Consider the following 20,963-nt stretch of genomic DNA (forward strand, 5'->3'; position numbering starts at 1 on the left):
TTGAAATGCTAAGGCTTTTCAAAGTGGGGCTTTAAGTTGACCTTAAAAAATTCATACATATACACACACATATATATATATATATATATATAAATTCGTATGTATATATGTATGTATATATGTATGTGTGTGTTATATAACACTAGAGGCCCAGTGCATGAAATTCGCAGTTCGGGACCCCTTGCTCCTTACCACCTGCCTGCTCACTGCTCCTTAGTGCTGCTGTAGAGGTGGGAGAGGCTCCTGCTACTGCTGCTGTGCTCCCAGCTGTGAGCCTGGCTTCTGACTGAGCAGAGATCCCCCTGTGGGAGCACACTGATCACCAGGGGGCAGCTCCTGCATTGATCATCTGCCCCCTGGTGGGCGGTGCGCATTATAGAGAACAGTCGTTCTGGTTGTTCTGCCATAATGGTTGCTTAGGCTTTTATTATATAGACTAGAGGCCCAGTGCATGAAATTCATGCAGGGGGGCGGTCTCCCTCAGCCCAGCCTGCACCCTCTCCAATCTGGGACCCCTCAGGGGATGTCCGACTGCTGGTTTAGGCTTGATCCTAAACCGGCAGTCAGACATCCCTCTCCCAGTCCTGGACCACTTGGCTCCTAATCGCTCACCTGCCTGTTCTCCATGGTCACCCCTGACTGCCCCCCCCACCCGCCAGCCAGGTTGCCTCCAACTGCCCCCCTCTGCCAGCCTGGTCATCCCCCAACTTCCCCCCCACTTCTGGCCTAATTGCCCCCAACTGCCCCCCCTGCTGGCCTGGTCACCCCCAACTGCACCCCCCCCACACTGGCCTGGTCACCGCTAACTGCCCCCCCTGCCAGCCTGGTCGCCCCACGCAGCCTGCTATTCAATCGTTTGGTCGTCCCTCACTAACCCCCCTGCCGCCCTGGTCATAGGCAACCATCTTGTGAGGGCTAATTTGCATTTTACCTCTTTATTATGTAGGATTGTATATGTGGCATGTCAACATTAGCCTGGCTCAAAGAAGTAGCCAAAGACATTAAAACCCCTAAAATTTTATTTTTCAAAATAAGTCTTGGCCTTGGCCTCACGGATGCTTCTGGCTTTGGCTTTATCAGCCAGAAAATGCTGGTCATTGCTTTGCTTTCTGAAAGGGTAGCCAGTCTAGTAAGGGTAGAGTCAAAGAGTCCCGTTTCCCAGGTAGCCGATGGAGATCTTTAGTATTAGATCCTCCATTCTTTCCTGAAAAGACACAAGTTATCAGGTACCAATTTAAAGAGTTAGGCCAGTGATGTTCCCTACAACGTCATAGGTAAGGAGGAGATTCTATTTTTCGTCCTAAAAAGTGATTCCTGTCTAACTAAGTTCCTGTCCAGTGTTGAACCTACTGACAAATGCAACAATGTCCTTGAATACAATAGTAGCAAAGAGGCAAGCAGAGTGCAGGTCAGGGGTCCTCAAACTATGGCCCACGGGCCACATGCAAATACAAATATTGTATTTGATCCCATTTTGTTTTTTTGTTTTTTGTTCAATGGCCCTGAACTCCTGCTTGCATGGTTTAAATGAGGTATTTTCTGGGTGGAGACTTTGATTTGCATTCAGGGATGATTGACAGGAAAAGGCTCTGTCACAATATTCCTCCTGCTCGTGTCCTTACCCATAATGCATACGGGAAAACCCACAAGGTGTGCGTGTGTGTCAAAACCTCAATGTAAATTTTATTATGATTAGTCCAGGGCCTTCGTAAGGACATGGAGGTCATGTCATTTTCCTCTGAACTTGTGTCTGCTGGGTGCGGGGCCTCCCATAGAGAGGCGATGTTGGTCTGATAGCTGATAGCAGGCCAGGGCAGGCCCCACCCCAGCTACTCAGGTAACTTCCTACCTAACAGGATGGGAACCATGCCTTAGATGGGAGAGTGTTTTTTAAACTAAGCAAAGTTAATGAAAGACTTTCAAAACTCAAGTGACATATTTGAATTCTTCCAACTATTTATCTTCCACTATTTCAGATATGGAATCTCACCTAAAAAAATATACTGTTGTATTTTGATCTTTCTTTGGAATTTTTTAAAAACAAGTTTGATGACCTGCCTGAGCAGTGACTTACTTTGCGTTGGGTAAGCGGGTAAGCAGGCAGCCCCGCTTCTCCAAGGAGATCCCAACCCCTAGCCCCTGGAAATCTTCCCTGTGCAGGTGAACTACTGAATGCTAGTCATTCTCATAGAAAACTCCCACCTACAGGAACGGGGGAGGGGCAAGGAGACCCCACTCCATGTCAGAGCTGAGGCTGCAATCCCGCGCACTAGCCAGGCAGAGCTGAATTCTCTGAGCTCTCCTGGAAGATCCTCACCCACCGACCCACGCCGAACCGGAGGGAGAGGGAGAGGAGGGGGAGGGCGTGTTCAATGGCGACAGGAGCGCTGGAGAGCCCGCTCCTCACTAGGATCCCGGCTCAGGCAGCCTTGCGGTGGACGTCCCAGCCAGGCCCCGCGGTGAGCCGGAGAGGATGTCTCCCTCTGCTTCCCAGGCGGTGCAGGGAGAATCGGAGCCTAAGGTGGGTCACCGACCAGGCAGGGAAAACGCGGTGCAGACCCATTAGGAAGGGGCGCGGGTCCCGGGGACCCAGCGGAACTGGAGAGTGGGGAAGAGGTGGCCTCGGGGTTCGGACCTGCCCTTTCCCAGCAGGGTGAGGGAGTGAACCCGACACGCCAGTTTAGCAGCGAAGGCACAGTCACGCCACCCTCCACCGGCCCCACCCTCCCGGCAGTGCTGGTTCCCTCCCCCTGGGACTGCAACTCCATAAGCCCTCGCTCCATGGGGGCGGGGCCAATGCCTCCTATACCTGCTGATTGATGCCGAGCGCAGGGACTGGTCCCAAGGCACCAGCGCTGAGCGGACAGCCCAGCACCCAGCGGGCCGGACTCGGGCAGCACCAGAGCGCGCCTGGCAGCAGTGGGCGCTCGCGATCTTCCTCTGCCCAACGCACTCTCCCCTAGGGCCCGGCCTCCTGCGTCCCCTCCTCCTGCTCCTGCTCCTCCTCCTGCTCCTCCCCTCGGAGGGACTCAGCTCCGAGCCTCCTGCCTGCAAAGTCGCTGGCGCGCGGGCTACAGCGAGAGGACGCCACAGCCAGCCGTGTCTCTGGGTGCCCGCGCCCCTTCTCTCCTGCCTATCCCGGGGTGTCCCGAACCTCGCTCCGCCGGCCACCGCTGCTCGACGGCACTGCCCATGGCCCAGCCCGAGAGCCGACTTCGGGGGCCGGACCTGCTGGACCGCAGCGCAGCTCAGGTGAGTGGCAAGACTCCGGGCGCTCCAGGTGCTCCGACCTGGAGTCCCGGACTTAGTGCCAGCTCAGGGCTCAAGGTGAGTCGGAGCTGGAGCAAGTGTAGTGAATGTAGGGGGACAAGGAAGGAGAGACGGGATTTTCCCAGCCTCCTCACCTCCTGCCCTACCCCCCGAGGCCCCCACCCCCAGCTCTGCAAGTCCGGAGGGACAGTTTATTCTTTGCTGGCAGGTCTCCGGGTTTCTGACTATTCGTGCATTGGATGGTGTTTGCCTTAGCAGAGCGCAGAGCGGGAGGTTCCATCCTGGCAGCCGATGCTCCGTAGGACCATCAGGGAAAGCCGCCGGAGGGCAGAGCGCAGCCGACCCGGTACCCCTCGAGCTGGGAACTGGGGCGCGGATACAGTCAGCAAACAGTCCTGAGGTCGAGGGAGCACCTGGGGTGGGGAAACCTTGTCCGGTTGGAGTGGAAAAGAGAAGGGGCATCTCCGAGGGGCGGGGATGCTTGGGAGCGGGGAGATTGGGGCTGCAGGCCTGAGAGTAAGTAGCCTCTTTCCCCACATGGCCATTATACACTATCTTGATTTTTCCTGTTACTTTTTACATCCCCCTCTTTTTTTTCTTTCTGCCTCTGTTTCTATTTCAAGCAACTTGGGTGGTGGCAGCGGATGAGGGTGAGGGGTGGCTGGGCGCCGACCCGCGGTGGGAGCCGGAGCCCCAGCTCCAAGGAATGGGTGCCCTCGAGGAGGCTGACTTCTCCAGGTGCGCTCCGGAGCCTGGAGACAGACCGCGCGCTGCTCCCCTGCTGGCCCCACCTGCCCGGGAACAGAAGGGAGAGCCCGGGATGGGCTGGGGAAGCGGCGGGATCAGGAGCCGGGCACAGGGCGTGCTAGGTGCCGCGGTTTGGGTTGGCGCTGTGTGTCTTACCCTTCATGGACTCGCCAGGCACCTCCTTGAACCCGCGGGACCCTCTATCCGGAGAGAGGGCGCAACCCTCCTCCTCGGGCCCCCTACTTTGCACGACCACTCGCATCCTTGCCTCGCCTTGCACGAGTCTTGCTCCTCCCCCATCTTTATCCGCGGCTATTTTTATCCAGTACTTGCACCAAGATGCTTTGGGGGAGGGGGGCGATCGGGGAGGTGAGACCAAATCCACTGTCTTTGAATTGCGCTCCCAGAAGCGGTCCGCTGGCTTGCAGGGAGCAGCCGCCGGGAGCGGCCAAGGGATCACGGAGCAGACAGTGCACCCGCTCCTCCTGCAGCCGCCGGAGCGCTGGGAAGCCGGTACCGCTGGCTCCGCGGCGCCGCCCGCTGCTCGCCCACCGGGGGAGCCCGCCCCCTGCGCCCAGGCGCGGTGCTTCCATCCAGGGCTTCTGTGGCAGCAGCCAGCGCGCACGCAGGCTTCTCTCGATCTGGCTCGTGAGTTCTTGCTTTGCAGCCAAATCTTACCTTAATTTGTTGAAACCCAATGACCAACTTCCACTCAAAGGTTAATTTCAGGAATTCCATCTTTAAAAATAAAAGGAGGGGAGACACCCCAACTCCTGCCTCCCTGCGTTTGTAAAGCCCATCTTTCTGGTCGGGAGTGCTGATTCTGCTTTCTGCTTTCTCAGTAACAATTGGGAACAATCACCGTCCGCCTGACCTAGTGAAATTCCAGGAGAGGGACGCTTCTGCGCTATGCTTTGTATTTCCAGGGCTTAGATGCGTTCCTCCCCTAGGACGGCAGAAATAGCACTTTGAAATGGACCACGCTGTTACGTAAGGTTTCCCCCAGCGCCAGGCAGAGCGAGAGCAACTCTGAAAGGAGCCTCTCCTGGAGTCAGGAGGGCTCTCTAACTCTGCCAGCGGAGTTTGACAAGGGTGCGGACTTTGTGACTAAGCACCCCTAAGCCCGCAGTGAATTACAACAGTAGCTTGACTGAGGGTCCCTTCCTGAGGATTCTGGAGCATTTATTCTGGGCTGCAGACCCAGGCCCCGGGCTGCCTGGTGAGCAAGACACTGTAACTTTAAGATGGGAGATTTTTTTTCAGTTTTGGAAAACTGGTGAGAAAGTGGTACCTTGAGCTTGTGGATGGGAGCAGGAAACCCTCAGGCTCTAGGCTCCGTGGGTGTGCCTGGTGTGAAGATTCCAGTCCTGTGGGTAAAGCAGTGCTTTGCACAGTGTAGGTGTCTGGGAACCCTGTGCTTGGGCTCCACAGTCTAGTTGGGGCTTGTGCTTTCGTTGCCAAAAGAAGAAACTCTTTCGCTGGAGAAGTCCCCCAAGCTCTTGAAAGGAAAGGTAATGCAGATGTTTGTCTTGAATGAAAATGTGCTGGTGATTAGAAAGGGGCCAGGAAGATGGACTGGCTGGTGGGAAAAGGCCTGATCAGTGCCCCTGCTTTTCCCAGACCACGGCATTCACCCAGACTGACACCTGCCAGCCTGGAGTACTGAGTCATGTTCTCTCTGTTGAGGCTAGAGTTTGGAGGGGGGATGGAGGGAAGACAGTAACATGTGTTGATGTCCCGATGGAACTGAGCCTGGATCCAGGGTCATGGCCCAGGCACCAGGTTCCAGGCCGTGCCTCTCAGCCAGGGAACCTCCCTGAGAGACAGTCCTGGAGGAGTGAGGAGTTACTGCTTTCTAGCTGCTGATGGGAGGGGCAGGAACTTTCCAGCTCTTGTAGAAGCCATAACTTTCCGGCTGGTATTGGGGAAGACCTGGGTTGCTCCCCATCACTTTGGGGTAACTGTCGATCTTCTTTCAAATCGCAATAATGGCCCAGTGCTGTCTACCATGGCTGCCCTTTTCCAGTGTGTGTGTGGGGGGGGGGGGGGGAGGGGGGGAGATGCCAGGGTGCTAGCTGAATTTGGAGGCCACTTCTTTCCCCCACATCCTTGGCAAATGGCTTTTCCTCCTTCAGAACTTTGGATTCTTCCTCTGCAACTCAGATTATTATGAGAAAGTGAGACCATACATGTGAAGAGCGTTTTGCTGCTTCTAAATGTGCAGGGCTACTTGCCTTTCCTACAAACTTGATTTCGTTTGTTGCAATGCTCACTGTAGTCTGCATGTGTGTGTGGATTACATGATCTAAATGGAGAGGATTTCATGCAAGGTGCCAGGATCTCCTTGTGAGCTCTCTACCTGAAACCCACCAGCACCAGGCCCCACTGCTTCTCAGGCCATTACTTTCTTGGTTTTAGGATCAGAATAAAATGTTTTAGAGGTTTGTTTTTTCTTTTTCTCTTTAGCTTAATGCACTTCGAATGTCTTCAGATAACATATTTTTGGAGGAAGGGGCCTGCTACTGATTCATCAGAAAAGAAGGAAAGTTGCAGATGAGTGTATCCATTGGAGGAAAGTGACACATGACCAGCTTGGGGAGATGACCCAGGCCTCCCTTATCTAAATCTGTCACTGGCATAAAGTACTTGCTCTCGATGGCCTTTTCAGCCTTGTTCAGAGTTTGTCCCCAGCACATAGCTACGTGCCGGGCACCTAATCGATGTCTGATAGTATTTCTGAAATCACGAACGGATGCTTGAACTGCATCTTCACGGCATCCCTGGGCTGTGCGCAGGCAGATGGCATCCTTTCTATTTTTAAAGATTTGGAATCTGCAGATCAGAAACGTTAATGAACGTTCTGAAGGTACAAAGGGTTCCAGACTGAAGTTCAGGGCTGCCTGTTCTCATTCCGCACCTGTGCTGGCTCGCCCTCTCCCTCCCCCCGCCACCAAGAGTCCTCCTAACCCAGGGGGACTTTTGCGCCCTGGAAGGTGCCCAGCAACCAAGGAGCGCTCTTATTCAGGGGGCACAGCCTTCCTTTCCGGGAGAGACTTTCCAGTGGCTGTGGACTCCTTCTCCTTGTCCATATCTCCAGGCCCCGAGCCAGGGCGCAATGGCTGATCCCACCTGGGACCTGGAGCCTTGAGGGATGAGCTAAAGGACACAGGGCAGTGGGGTGCTTACTGACCACCGTGGGTCATGAATCAAGTGGCATGTGCAGCCGCACAGGTGTCCTGGGGTGTCTCGGGGTGTCCCAGGGGTGCAGGTCTGTGGCGTGATCCTGGCATGTTCCTTCGTGCCTAGGTTCCCTCATCCTTCTCATTTTCCAAGCCTGGCCCTGCAGCCTCTCATCAATCCCTGGAGGTAATTGGTCTCCAAGTAAACTTGCTTTCTCTCTGCGTTAGCCTGAGCTGTCATGAGCGGACGCCCAGCCTCTCACGATTCATCTCCAGGCCTGCCTCTGGCGTGAGGCATTCTTGGCTTCCTCTACCCACAGGGAATAAGCGCCTAGCTTTTTCGGGCCATTAGAATAATACTTAGGGGCCATACTTTGTCAATAGTTATGTGGAACCATGAGAGTTCTAGAGAAAGGGATACATTATTCTTCCAAGGAATAGCCTGAATGTAAAGGAAATAGATCCCAGTGGGCATTTTTTCTTTAGTTTTTTTCCTCTGCGTTGCGTGTTTTCTGGTTGCTTTCCAGCAGGGGTCGCAAACTCAAATGCATTTCAGTGGCCCAGCAAATAATAACTTTGGAAACAGGCCCGGGCTTGAGCCTGGGCCTGGGCCTGGGGACAGGGGGTGCTATGGCTCCGATCCAGCACAGGGGTTCCCAGTGGGGCCTCAGGCCCCATTTTGCCAGATTTGGTGTGTGTGTGTGTGTGTGTGTGTGTGTTTTCAGGATAGTCTGTAAGTTCACAATTTTACATAGAACCTACTGACTTTCAAGTACCTGCAGCTAATTCAATATTTTAAAATAATACCAAATGGGCCAAACAAAACACCTATGTAGGTAGGCCTCCTATTTGTCCCAAGGACCCCCAATATGCAGCCTCTGGTTTGGGGGGCTAGAGAAGAAATTGGTTGCAATGTGAGACTTAGCGAAATCAGTTACCCAGAATATCAAGGCAAGATTGTGCTGGGCATGCAGTGTAGACTGTGTTCCAGTGAGCAACCTTCCCATTTACAGATGTGTGCAGTGTTCCTTTCCCTGCCCTAATGAGTAGTTACAAGGATCAAATGTATTCTATTAACATGTGTTTATTGAGTTGCAACCATGTACCAGTGATGTCCTGCTCACTGGGGACACCCTAAGGACTAAAACAGGGGGTGCCCTTGTTCATATCTTCTCATGGAAGAGACAGATACGAGCGAGATGGATAAGTAATATCTATCCCATGTTAGATAGTGATGTGCCACGGATAACAGTAAGTCACTGGGAGGTCATAGGAAGGGTCAGGTGGTTGGGGTAAAACTAGGGATCACAGAGTTCAGTCTCTGAGTCGATATAACCAAAGTCAAGTTTCATGGTCCCACAGGAAAGGTTTTCAGGTGTGGGAGTTTGGACCTTTGATTATGTTCTGGGAGTCGCTATTGTGGGTAAACTGGTGATAACTGACTATACTCTTAATTTCAATGAGATTGATGATTGAGCACATTATTGAGCACATGTGCCAGTCACTGGATTAAGTGCTGGAATACATTAATAAACAAAACCAACAGGGCAAGCTCTCTAGGAAATGATAGACCAGCATGGAAAACATTAATACATGATCCCAAACAAGTAGATTACTAAGGTGAGTGAGGACTGTGGGAAGGAGGTCTTTACTATTGAATTTTGACTTTCAGAACTCTGACATTCAGCATCTTTTATAACTTAAAAAAATATATTTTAGAGACCGGAAGTTTGGGAATAGAGAGATGGAGAGACATTGATGTGAGAGAGAAACATTTATTGGTTGCCTCCCCTACCTGCCCTGACCGGGGATTGAACCTGCAACTTGGGTATATGCTCTGACTGGGAATTCAGCCCACTAACTTTTGGTGTTTGGGCGGATGCTCCAACCAACTGAGTCACAGTGGCCAGAGCTTCATCATGTTCTTAACTAAGCACCCAATTAGTACCAGGAATTGTTTAGGTATGTGCTCCTCAACTTGAAGTCAGCACCCTATCATTAGTAAAGATATATTTTTAAGCTTTAATCTCTTTACCTGGCAAAGACTTTTTTATTAAGAAATTTCATTTTTGCATCACGAAAATGAAGTATTTAAAAAATGTGTTGTCTGTGTGGAAGGTACTTGCGCCCTTGAAACTCTGATACACCCTGTCTCAGCTCTTCCCCGGGCGTTGCTGTTGAGTGTTGTTGCCAGGGAGGTTGTGCACGAGGTGAAACATAGTCTTGTTCTTGAGGGACCTGCAGCCTAGTGTGGCAGTCATATGAGCTGCGAGCTTTACCTGTGAGGGGTCAGTGCATAATGGTTGGGCCGCTGCCTGTGTCATTGGGCAGACCTTTCCTGAGACCCCATCCCTTCCAGTCACCACTGCTTTCTTTCATTGCAACACATTCTTCCTCGGCATGCCTTTGTACAATAGTATTTACCTTGTTACTTCATGGGGTCCCCTGGCTACTATCCCTCACTCCCCCTTCAGAGTAGGTGCCCTCTGAGAGCCGGATGTGGACGGGGTGTTGTTTCTGACACCAGCTTCTGGAACACTGTGTCTGTGCTCCTAGTAGTTAGTTGCTCAGAAAATAAACAAGAGGATGCATTTCTGCCTGGGAGAATTTGGGAAGGCTTCAAGAGGGAAGAAATATCCCTAGCCGGTTTGGCTCAGTGGATAGAGTGTCAGCCTGCGAGATCCCGGGTTCAGTTCCAATCAATGGTACATGCCTGGGTTGCGGGCTTGATCCCCAGTAGGGGGCGTGCAGGAGACAGCCAAGCAATGATTCTCTCTCATCACTGATATTTCTATCTCTCTCTCCCTTCCTCCCTGAAATAATAAAAATAATTTTTTTTAAAAAAAGAGGGAAGAAATATTTAAGGAAAGAGAGGGGCATGGAAAGACAAGCTGAAGAAGGATGATGAAACAGAGTCAAAATTGGGGGTGTCCCCAAGTCCTTCCTGAGAACTCATTTGTCTGTTTCAGGGATTCCCAATGCAGTCAGCCCATTCACACAAGCCTGCACTGAGTAGTTTCTGGCCATGCAAAAGCACTTTGCTTATGAAAAGAATGAAACCAATGAAAGAAGAGTGAAAAAAAGAATAAAAAGGATGAAAATGGCAATTCCTTACTTTTATATAGTGTGATAATACCCACCGTCCATCTCCTTTTCCTCCTCAACTCAGTCCTTCAAGGGAGAGGGAAGCTTGGAGCCTCTCCATGTTTTGCTTAAGGAAACTGAGGTCTGGAAGTGAAGGCCTTTTCTCAGACCTTCAGAACGAAGGCTGCAGACCCCCGGACCCAGGGCCGAGACTCCACCTGCCTCAAGAGGTCAGCTCAAGGTGGAGGCTCCTGAGATCCTGGGAGGACCGAGTGGCCCACATTTTCTATAAGCGGAGAGACATATTTAGATTTAAAACACTTCCCTTTGTCCTTTTATTCATCAGGAACTTCCATTTCAGCACTTTCTGTGCTGCATTTTGTGTCTTGTTGAATTTCCCCGAGAATTCCTGCAGATTAGGTACACCGCGCGGTAGATGGTTTTATGTAAATGTCCTCACTCTTTCCTTTAGGAGAGTAAATCAGAGTCCTGTATCAGCAGTTAAAATACAGGGGAGGAAGGTGGATTGCAGATGCAGCTGAAATGAAAAGCAAGCTCGCCTAGCTGTGCTCAGAAAAAGAAACCCTTCAGTGGCTCGGAGAGAAAGCGCTGAGCGCCTCCTCCGGAAAACTTGCTTGCACTTTCCTTAAATGATGTCTTAAACCAGATTTTTCTCTGCGTCCTGAGTGGGAAGGAAGGAGAAGGTATCAATGACAGGTTTCCGATTAGATTTTGGAGTTATTCATGTGGGGAAAGACATGGCTTTCAAAGTCACATCTGTTAGAATTTTTCATCTCCTGCTTACTGACTGTATCTTCCTGAGAAATAGACAGTCTTTCTAGGGCCTCATTTTTTTCTACATTCTAATGAGGATTAAAGGGGGCTGCCAATATGAAGTGGGTAGCATAATGCTCAAGAAAACTTAGGAGTTGCTAGATTTACCAAATAAATATAGGGGACACCCAGTTCAATCTCAATTTCAGATCAACAACATAGAATGTTTTAGTACAGGTCTATCCAAGACAATAAATATTAAGACATTACTTATTGTTTTCTGAAATTTAAATTTAATGGAAAGTCCTGTAGTTTCTTAAACATCACTATTCTTTTTAAAAAATAGTTTTTAAAATATGTTTTTACTGATTTTTGAGAGAGAGAGAGAGAGAGAGAGAGAGAGAGAGAGATGTGAGAGAGAAACATTGATTGATTGTCTTGGGAATGCACCTGACCTGGGATTGAGCCCTGACCTTGGATCAAACTGGTGACCTTTCAGTGCACAGGACGATGCTCCACCAACTGAGCCACACCAGCCATGGTAAACATCCCTATTCTTGTGGTGACAGTTCTGAGAGCTATTACTTTGGGGAAAGTTCCAGAACCCTAAGAAGTTAGAGAGGATAGAGTCCAGTAATCTTGAAGGTGAAACGACTTAGACAGGGTCTGGTTGAAGGAGAAAAGGAAGGGTCATTTGCTCTGATGAGCTATGTAGCAGATCAGAGCAAGGCAATCTTACCTTTTTGCTGAAAGAAGCAAAAGAATTGTGGACCAAATCAGAATGTTCAGTGCCTTTAATAAGTGAGCCAGATTCTCTCCCAGGTCTGGAAGGCATGCACAGGTTATTCCCAGCACCCTCTGGGAAGAAGGTATTTCAAACCTGTGAGGCCACCAGGGCAGCGTTTGGCCCGCTAAGGCAGCACCTCATCTCTGGAGGGCCGGATGTGGAAAGACGAGGCTCACACAAGGGCCCCAGTGAGTTGGCTGAAGGGAAGCTTTGTGCTTTGCAAACTCACACCTGCAATTGCTCCCTCCTCCTTGAACCCAAAGCTTATAAAGCTGTTAGAGGGCCTTTCAGACTGGCTCCTCCCAAGTCCATGACCTCAGGTTGTAAAGTTGAGTCCCAGGTTTCCCCTAAGGCTGCTGGAGTTTGTTGTTCTGAGTGTGGCTGTGAAATGGCGTGTTTCCATTCCAGGTAGGAACCTGGTGAGGGATAAGTTAACAAGACTTTTGTTGCATGCGGACTTTTCCAAAGAAGAGTTTTGTACTTTCTTCGGTAGTGAGATATGGCTTCTGCCGAAATAACCAGTTTTTGTTGCATATAATATTACTAACCCCTCATGTAACCTGAGCTGCTTTCTAACTATGTATTCATGTGGAATATGGACCAGAAAGAAGGCAAAACTGTCTAATTGTTAGCATGCAGGCTGCACCAGCCTGAGAGATCTGGTAGAGTCCACTTTGCGACTTCTCAGCCACATAACAAGAGGTGAGTTACTTCTCATCTTTGAGCCTCAGCTTCCACATCTGCAGAATGGACATAATTAAAATTATAGCAGAGAGTCACTTAGCAATGCATTAAAACAAAGTTATGTCAGACATTTACACAGCATCTGGATCACAGTCAGCATTAAAAGAAAAAGGTGCTGCTAATGAGATGACAGAAGCAATGTCAGCCTCTAGATTGCAAACTCGGTGTCATGTCACAGAGACCACAGACTGGAACTCATGCATGGAATTCATCATATTCGTGGGAGAGTGTCTGAGTCCTGTGCCCTTTGTGTCCTTAGTCTTCATTTATATCGTTCAAGCCTACCTCATGCTTTCATTTTCTGGATCAAAAGATTAGAAGGAGCAATGTAGAAAAGGGATGAAAGACACAAAGAACAGAGAGAGAAAGGGAGGGAGAGAGGGAGAGATCCAGGGTAAGAGGGCAGGGACCAAAAGAAAACAGAAGAGAAGACAGGTGGGAAAACTACTCCAAGCCGACCAAAGTTTTGAAGAACATGGAAATCCAGTGACATTTAGTAGCAAGGCCTGCATTGGGATTTCCTCATTACATCCTCTGATACAGTCATTTAAGTAAGTCCACACCCCCTCCCCTTCCCCAGGCTTCTCAGGACTCCAACGTCAAACCCCTGACCTTGAGGGAAGGGCACCGAGTCTGTAATAGTGAAACTGGGAAGAATATGGGATGGGATGTAAGCAGTGTACTTCCATGGCATAACATCACCAGTAACAGCTGAAGACAAGGGACCTGCGTGCCATTTTCTGCTGGGATTGGCCACGGTGCCCCTTGTTCTCCTCAGACTTCCAGACGATTGGTTGTTTCTTTTGGCTTGGTTGTCATTTTCCACGTATTCACCATCATCTCTCCCTCCCTGACTCCTCCCTGTGAAGTGCTGACCCCCTCCTGATCCCTGAGCCCCATCCTCACACACATGCCAGGAAAGGGCTGTTTCTGGGAGGCCTGAGCATCCCTGGGCCCCGAGCAGGGAGGAGTTCCTGGGGACTCAGCCCCCACTCCAAAAGGGTGAGTATCATTCGAGGTATTTGGCACTGGGGAAGTGACTTTGTTTTCACAAATCTTGGTTGCCTTACCTGCTGAATGGTATTATACTCCCTCATGATTTTTTGCTGGGAGAATCACATGCTGTAATGTACACCAAACACCCGTTTGAGAGCCTGGTACCGAGTGTCCATAACACAGCCCTTAGTAGTCCTCATTGGCTTTTCTCTCTGATAAACCTGATGTTTATTTGAAAAGTAGATCAAGAATTCCATTAAAGATCCAGATGTGGGGTATCTTCTAGTCCCCTCTGTCCATCTGGCTGCTGGCTGTCCAGCAGGAGAGAGGGCCATGGTGTGCCCCGGCAGCCTCCCTCATCTGCTCCAGGGTAGGAAGAGAGCAAGGTTGGGAGACTCTTTTCTTTTCATCAGGTAAGGAAATCTTTCTCAAAAGCCTGCAGGTCCCATCACCCAAAAACTAGGTCATATGCTCACAGGTTAAAATCACAGAAGGGGAAACTGAGGCACACAGACATTTGAAATAGTGGGAGAGGACAATTAGTGGAATACAGCAACCCTGAAATGATCCCCTGTCCCCTTGAGCAACTATTTACATTCATGCTTGTACACTGCAATGTGCTGGATCCTGCTCAGCTTTAGGTCTGTGTTATCACTGGCCTCAGCTGAAATACAACTTCATATTCTTCTGGTTTCCCTTTTTTTCCTCCTCAGTTTTGTAACTTGTGGGCAAAAGTATGTTTACAGTTGTTCATATGGAAAATAATGCAATAATCCTATATAATAAAAGCCCAGTGACCAAAACAGTGGAATGACCAGAATGACCAGAGATCAGAGCTACCAGCCCCTTGCTCAGGCTGGCCCTGCCCCGCAGCGGGGAACCCCACCCCAATTGGGGGCATGGTTGGCCTGCAAACCCCCGGCAGCCCCTCGCCCAGGCTGGCCCTGCTCCCCTGGGGGATCCCCACCCTGATCGGGGGCGTGGCTGGTTTGCAAACTGCCCATGGCTGCTCACCCACGCCGGCCCTGCCCCCTAGCAGGGACCCCCACTCCGATCAGTGATGTGGCTGGCATTAAAACCCCTGATGACCCTTGCCCTGGCTGGCCCTGCCCCCCATTGGGGACACCCACTCTGATCTGGGGCTCCCATCTGGGTGCCAGGCCTCTAGCCTATATAATAATCCTATATAATAAAAAGGCAATATGCAAGTTCACCCTAATGGCAGAACAGCCAGAACAACTGCTGGACCAGTCACTATGAGGCACACTGACCATCTCTTGGTCCCTTTCCCTGGCCAGCAGGCTTTGATCACCTGATGGCAAACGGGAAACTGGAGTTGGGTGGTGGAGTACGCAGGCGGCGCCAGGCCAAGGCCCTGCCGGTCACCCTACACACAGAGGGCGACCCGCAGTTGGGGCAGGGCTGGCAAGCAGGCGGGAACAGCCAACCTCTTGGTCCCTTTTCCAGGCCATCAGGCACCGATCATCGGATGGCGAATGAGGAACCGGGATGGGTGGTAGCAGGAGGTGGGGCCGCTGCAGACTGCCAGGGAAGATAGCCCTGATAGCAGGCCAGGCCTAGGGACCATACCCACATACGAATTTCATGCGCTGGCCCTCTAGTTAATCTTTCCTAATAATAGTCAAACATGTAAATTGACCGTCCTTCTGCTACGCTCACCAGCCAATCAGGAGAGTATGCAAATTAACCCAACAAAGATGGCGGTTAATTTGCATACACAGATGCAGAGCAAAGACTGCAGGCTCCGGCCGGAGCAGTGAAGACTGAAGGCTGAAGAGGTTTCACTTCTCCACTGCGGCCGAAGCTAAGACCTGGGTCCTGGGCACCGGAGGAAAACCAGTGCCGGCAGCCAGGGGAAGGAAGGCCTATTGCACAAATCTCTTCATGCAACGGGCCTCTAGTAAATAATAATACAAGACTAAACTCTTTCATGTACTCACAACTGTAAATCTACTTTTGCCCACCCCTTTATTTCTCTGATAACCTCTCCTCCAGACCTGAGTGATCTTTGAAAACCATCATCAGGCCCCTGACCTTTCCCCTGATGCAGAATGTCCCACAGATCCCCATTATTTACAGGATCAGGACTCTTCACCCAGAAGGTATCTGAGTTAAGATACTCCACTGTATGACCATATCCCCTTGGGAAAGGTTACAATCACTCTAAACCTCACATATTCCTCATGATTTTTAAATATATATATATATATATATATATTTACATATATATATATATATATATATATATATTTACATATATATATAAAGTGTTTGTTTGTTAACCTTAACCCGAGGGTATTTTTCAATTAATTTTTAGAGAGAGTGGACAGAGAGAGAAACATTAATGTGAAAGAGACACATCGATTGGTTGCCTCCCACATGCGCCCCTACCAGGGCCAGGGTCGAGCCTGCAACCGAATTGAACCCTTGACTGGAATCAAAGCCCAGACCCTTCAGTCCATGGGCCAATGTTCTATCCACTGAGCCAAACCGGCTAGGCCTAATTATATATTTTCATACCCTTATTTAATCTGTTTCAGTAGATTAAATTCTAAGAGGATGGGGACGTAGTCGAGAGCGCCCAAACCTGGGTCAAACCTGAACCAGTGCCTGGCACCAAGAAATACTTGTTGAAAAAAATACTCTAAGGGCCCAGTGCCGTCTTTTCCGTAGAGTCCTCAGGATTAAATGTGGTGATTCACACAGAGCACTGCAGGCACTCGGGGGAGCTCAAAACGGCTCATCTTTGCCTACTTTGTTTCATAGTAAAAGTCACGATGGAATTCAAGTCCCACAGCCTGGCAGCTGCATCCTCATCTTCCAGGCATCATCTCTCCCCATCCTCCCTGCTTTGCACACAACTCATATTCTGACCTCAGGGCCAACACCCCTTGTTCCAGGATAAGCCCGGAATGTGGACGTTCCCACCCTTTACACATGCTGTTCCCTCCGCCTCGCATCCTGCACCTGTGCCCTTTCTCCTCCGGGTTGGAATGTGGTGTTCTTTCAGGTCTGTCTTGGATGCTCTCCCGATCCACCTCCTCCCCAGCCCGTGATAAGTAATGGTGTGCTTCGTGGCACCGGGCATGGACGAGGGCTGAACATTCCTTCCTATGGGAAGGTCAGCATGGCTGTGATTGTGGTTAAGAAAGCTCAAGTATGTCCCAGCCTGGAGCTTTAAGAGTTGCTCTGCGTTGCAAGTTCTAGTCCCTCTGGCACAGTGACCTTCACTCTTCAGCTTAGTGAGTGAGCACAGCCCTGCCACCAACCCTTGGGGAACCAGCAGCAAAAGAGCGTAGGCACTGAGCTATGGGTGTTTATCTCAGCTTCGCCCGGTGTGGATGCAGTCAGGCACTGCATTTTCCATTGTCCTGGGAGGCTCCTTACCGTTCAGGGGACATGGTTAGGATGCTGTGGGCTTGGCTCCAGAGCAGGACAAACCAGGGCTCCCCCCACCTTGTGCCTGATCCAGGATCTTCGGCACGATTGCCAAATGAACTATGGCTTGAGGTGGTGACAGGGTGAAGGGTCTCAGGTCCTGGGAGTTGGGAGTGGAAATACCATCATTATATCTAGAAACACCAGTCTTCCCCGAATGGAGGGCAATTGGGCTCAGGTTCCCGGAGCTCAGATGGGCAGCCAGGCTTTGTTGCCCCACTCAGGGGTCAGAGTGACCTGAGAAAATGTTCTCTGGGTAAAGTCAATGTCAGCCTGTGTCCCGTCCTTTCCAGAACTCTCTCATGGTGATTTCCCCGGCTTTGCAGGCCGCTGCTCCAGGGTCATGTCTATGGTTGTGGTCTTGAAGGAGGAGGCTGCCTCTGTCTGTGTCCGAGCCCCCACCACTCTGGTTCCCAGGCCGACCGGCCCTGCTGAGGTGAACAGTCCCCTGTGTTTAGAATTGCCCTCACCTGCTGCCTTTTCTTACTCAAATGTACTTTATGGGCCAGCTTGTTTCAAATAGTTTGTTATAATAAATAAGTATTATTTTAAAAGTATAAAGCATGAATCATCCAGAAAGAATAATTGACCAGTCTGGAGATGGTTTACCTTGACACGTAGTATTATATTTAATCGGATGACATTGAAACTGTAAGAAAAGTTAACAGGAGCTCCCCGCGATGACTGTGTCAAGTGCAGTACCCAGTGGTGTTCCGAATGGATTAGGTGGCATTTAAAGATTGCAAGATGAGTAAGATAATAAGGCAGGCAGCCCTGTTTAAAGTAAATTCATTCTGGATAAGTTAAAGCTTGTGTCAGAGGGAAATGAAATGCTAATTCCTTTTGCAGAACCTGGAGCTTAAGACTTTAGGAATATTTAACTTGAGTACTATTTTTATAAATTTTCAAGTAAAGGACAAAGAGAAATCACAGTCGTGTGTGGATGTGTGTGGGGTGGAGGATAACGCTATGTGCCATGGCCTTATCCAGGGCTATGGCATGAATGGCAACGGTTAATTCCGAAAAGGATAAAATTCAGGCAATGTAACACCAAGACCAGATACGATCTGTGTTTTCATTGCTTCCATGCCTGTCTCCCGTCAGCTCCTCCAAGGCAGGGATGTGTGAGTCAGTGTTTCATCCCCCGTGCTGTTCACCGTACGCGTCAGTACTCACGGCTCACTGAAATGTCTCTTTGTAAATGATCAGGTTAAACAAGGACACACATATCCAAAGGAAAGACTAACAGAAGCCCTTGGGCCAAACCTGTGGTTGCCACGATTTTCCATTACCTTGCCCCAACTTGCAGCCTGTACGCAGCATCGCTGGGCTTCAAGGGCAGGACTTTGTGCTTCGTCTTGTTGCCATGGTGCTTTTCTCTCCACTGTTTTCTTCTTCTTTTTTTCTTTTTTTTTTTTTCACCCCTGCCTTGTATCCCCCACCCTTTTGGCAACCATCAGCTTGTTCTCTGTATCTATGGATCTGTTTCTGTTTTGTTTACTTTATTCATGTGTTTTGTTTTGTTAGATTCCTCATATAAGGGAAATCAGATGGTATTTGTCTTTCTCCCTCTGACTTGTGTCACTTAGCCTAATACCCTCTAGGTCAGTGGTTCTTAACCTTCCTAATGCCACGACCCTTTAATACAGTTCCTCATGTGGTGGTGACCCCCAACCATAAAATTATTTTCGTTGCTACTTCATAACTTTAATTTTGCTACTGTTATGAATCAAAATGTAAATATCTGATATGCCGGATGTATTTAGGCAACCCCTGTGAAAGGGTCGTTCGATCCTCAAAGCGGTCGCGACCCACAGGTTGAGAACCACTGCTCTAGGTCCATCCATGTTGTTGCAAATGGCAAGATTTCATTCTTTATTATGGCTGAGTAATATTCCACTGTGTGAAATATGAGATCTTTATCCATTCATCTATTGATGAACACCTAGGTTGCTTCTGTGTTTGGACTATTGTAAATATTGCTGCAAAGAACATAGAGGTGCATATATATTTCTGAATTAATGTGAGGGTTTTTTTTGTTATTTTTTTAATTTTTATTTTTTAATAAATATCCAGAAATGCAACTGCTGGGTTGTATGGAAGCTCAATATTTAGTTTTTGGAGGAAACTTCATACTGTTTACCAGTAATGGCTGCACCAGTTTACAATCCCACTGACATTGTTTAAAGGTTCCCCTTTCTCCTCCTCCTCGTTGGCACTGTTATTGGTTGATTTTTTTGGGGGGGGAGGGGACAGCCACTCTGACAGTCTACTGTGTACCTAAGTCTCAGGTCGTGGCCCTGCTGGCTGGTGCGGCCTCATATCCCCACTGCCTCCCAGAGACTGTATCCAGTGCCAACCCCAGCACAGCCGAGTGCCGGCACCCGCCCAGCCCTGCTCCTGCTGCAGACCTACTAGCATGCATGTTCCCATGGGACTCCCTGCCCAGATTATGCCTGAACGTTGGAGGCCTTTCCCAGGGAATCAGACCAGGCAGGCCCGCTCTGCTCCTCCACCAGCTCCATCCTCTCCTCTGTGCTCTCACGTACCTGTGACTGGATCGCTGCTCACACCCACATGGTGGTTGGTTTCCTTGCATGTGTGTCTTCTACTTTACAGGGTGCTCCTATGGACAGCAGCTGCATTATCTCTGAATCCCCAGGAATGTCGTGCAGTCTTAGAAACATCATGGTGCCATGTAAAAGTTTGAGCAATCACATGTGAGCAAAGTATAGACCTCAGGCATCTCTGCAGACTTGCCCTCCAGTCTTTTTATTTTTTTCAAGTTCACCTTATGTGGCAACTAATACCCATTTATCCTATTCATAAAAATCAGGAGTTTTCACATAAATATCCATGGTTGGATCTGTAAAAGCAAAACATCAGAGGGCACTGGTCCCTCACCTCCAAGAGCATCTGCAGAGCTGTCAGCAGCTGGCATTTTAGGCAGATCACATGCACATGCACGGCCTCTGCCTGCAGTCCCTCCCAGGACACCAGCTTCATCGGTTGGTGTCATCTGCTGGAATCCAGGAGACAGGTGAGCACCACCCTGGAAAGACGTACACAGCAGAAACTTACTGTTTCTTCTAAGGGCTGAGTATTAGTCTGCTCAGCAGCCCTAACAAAATACCACAAACTGGGGGCTTCAACAGCAACAGTTGATTTTTCAGCTCTGCAGTCTGGGAAGTTAAAAAGCAAGATGCCAATAATTTCGCTCCTGCTGGGAGCTCTCACCTGGCTCACATGTGGTTGTCATCTCCTGATGTGCTCCTGGGGCAGAGAGAGCTCTGGTCTCTCTTCCTCTCCTTACAGGGGTGGGGAAAGTCGGGTCCAAGGGCCATATAAGGCCCATGAAATCATTTGGTCTGGCTCTGCCAAGGCATTAGGGGTGGGTCAATTAAATGTTTGACCAAATATAACAGGCTAATTTTTTTTAAATTTCTTTTTTTCTTTATTGATTAAGAAATATTGATTAAGCTCAATATTTAGTTTTTGGAGGAAACTTCATACTGTTTGCCAGTAATGGCTGCACCAGTTTACAATCCCACTGACATTGTTTGAAGGTTCCCCTTTCTCCATATGTATCCTTACATGTGTATTCTTACATGTGTATCCTTATCCCCCCCATTGCCCCCCAACCCCCCCACTCCACTCATCCCCTCACCCCCCTGGTGTCTGTGTCCATTGGTTAGGCTTATATGCATGTATACAAGTCCTTTGGTTGATCTTTCTCCCTTACCCCCACCTTCCCCTACCTTCCCTCTGAGGTTTGACGGTCTGATCGATGCTTCTCTGTCTCTGGATCTGATTTTGTTCATCACTTTATGTTATTCATTATATTCCACAAATGAGTGAGATCATGTGATATGTATCTTTCTCTGACTGGTTTATTTCGCTTAGCATAATGCTTTCCAGTTCTA

General features: G+C 49.5%; 1 protein-coding gene across 2 annotated transcripts in view; it reads left to right on the forward strand.

Annotated features, from left to right (window-relative positions):
• Positions 1-3,044: 3,044 nt before the first annotated feature.
• Positions 3,045-20,963, forward strand: part of HS3ST1 (heparan sulfate-glucosamine 3-sulfotransferase 1) — a 37,613-nt gene continuing 19,694 nt past the window's right edge. Inside the window, exon 1 of one of the 2 annotated variants that reach the window (XM_070399292.1) lies at positions 3,045-3,252. The gene's annotated coding sequence lies outside the window, so the exon portion shown is untranslated. Of the gene's footprint in view, positions 3,253-5,512; positions 5,529-20,963 lie in introns of those variants that run through there. The other variant, XM_070399311.1, reaches the window with a different exon arrangement.

Source organism: Myotis yumanensis, unplaced genomic scaffold (genome assembly GCF_028538775.1).
Source record: "Myotis yumanensis isolate MYYU_CA2020_CCGP unplaced genomic scaffold, mMyoYum1.0.hap1 SCAF_1, whole genome shotgun sequence".
Taxonomy (NCBI): domain Eukaryota; kingdom Metazoa; phylum Chordata; class Mammalia; order Chiroptera; family Vespertilionidae; genus Myotis; species Myotis yumanensis.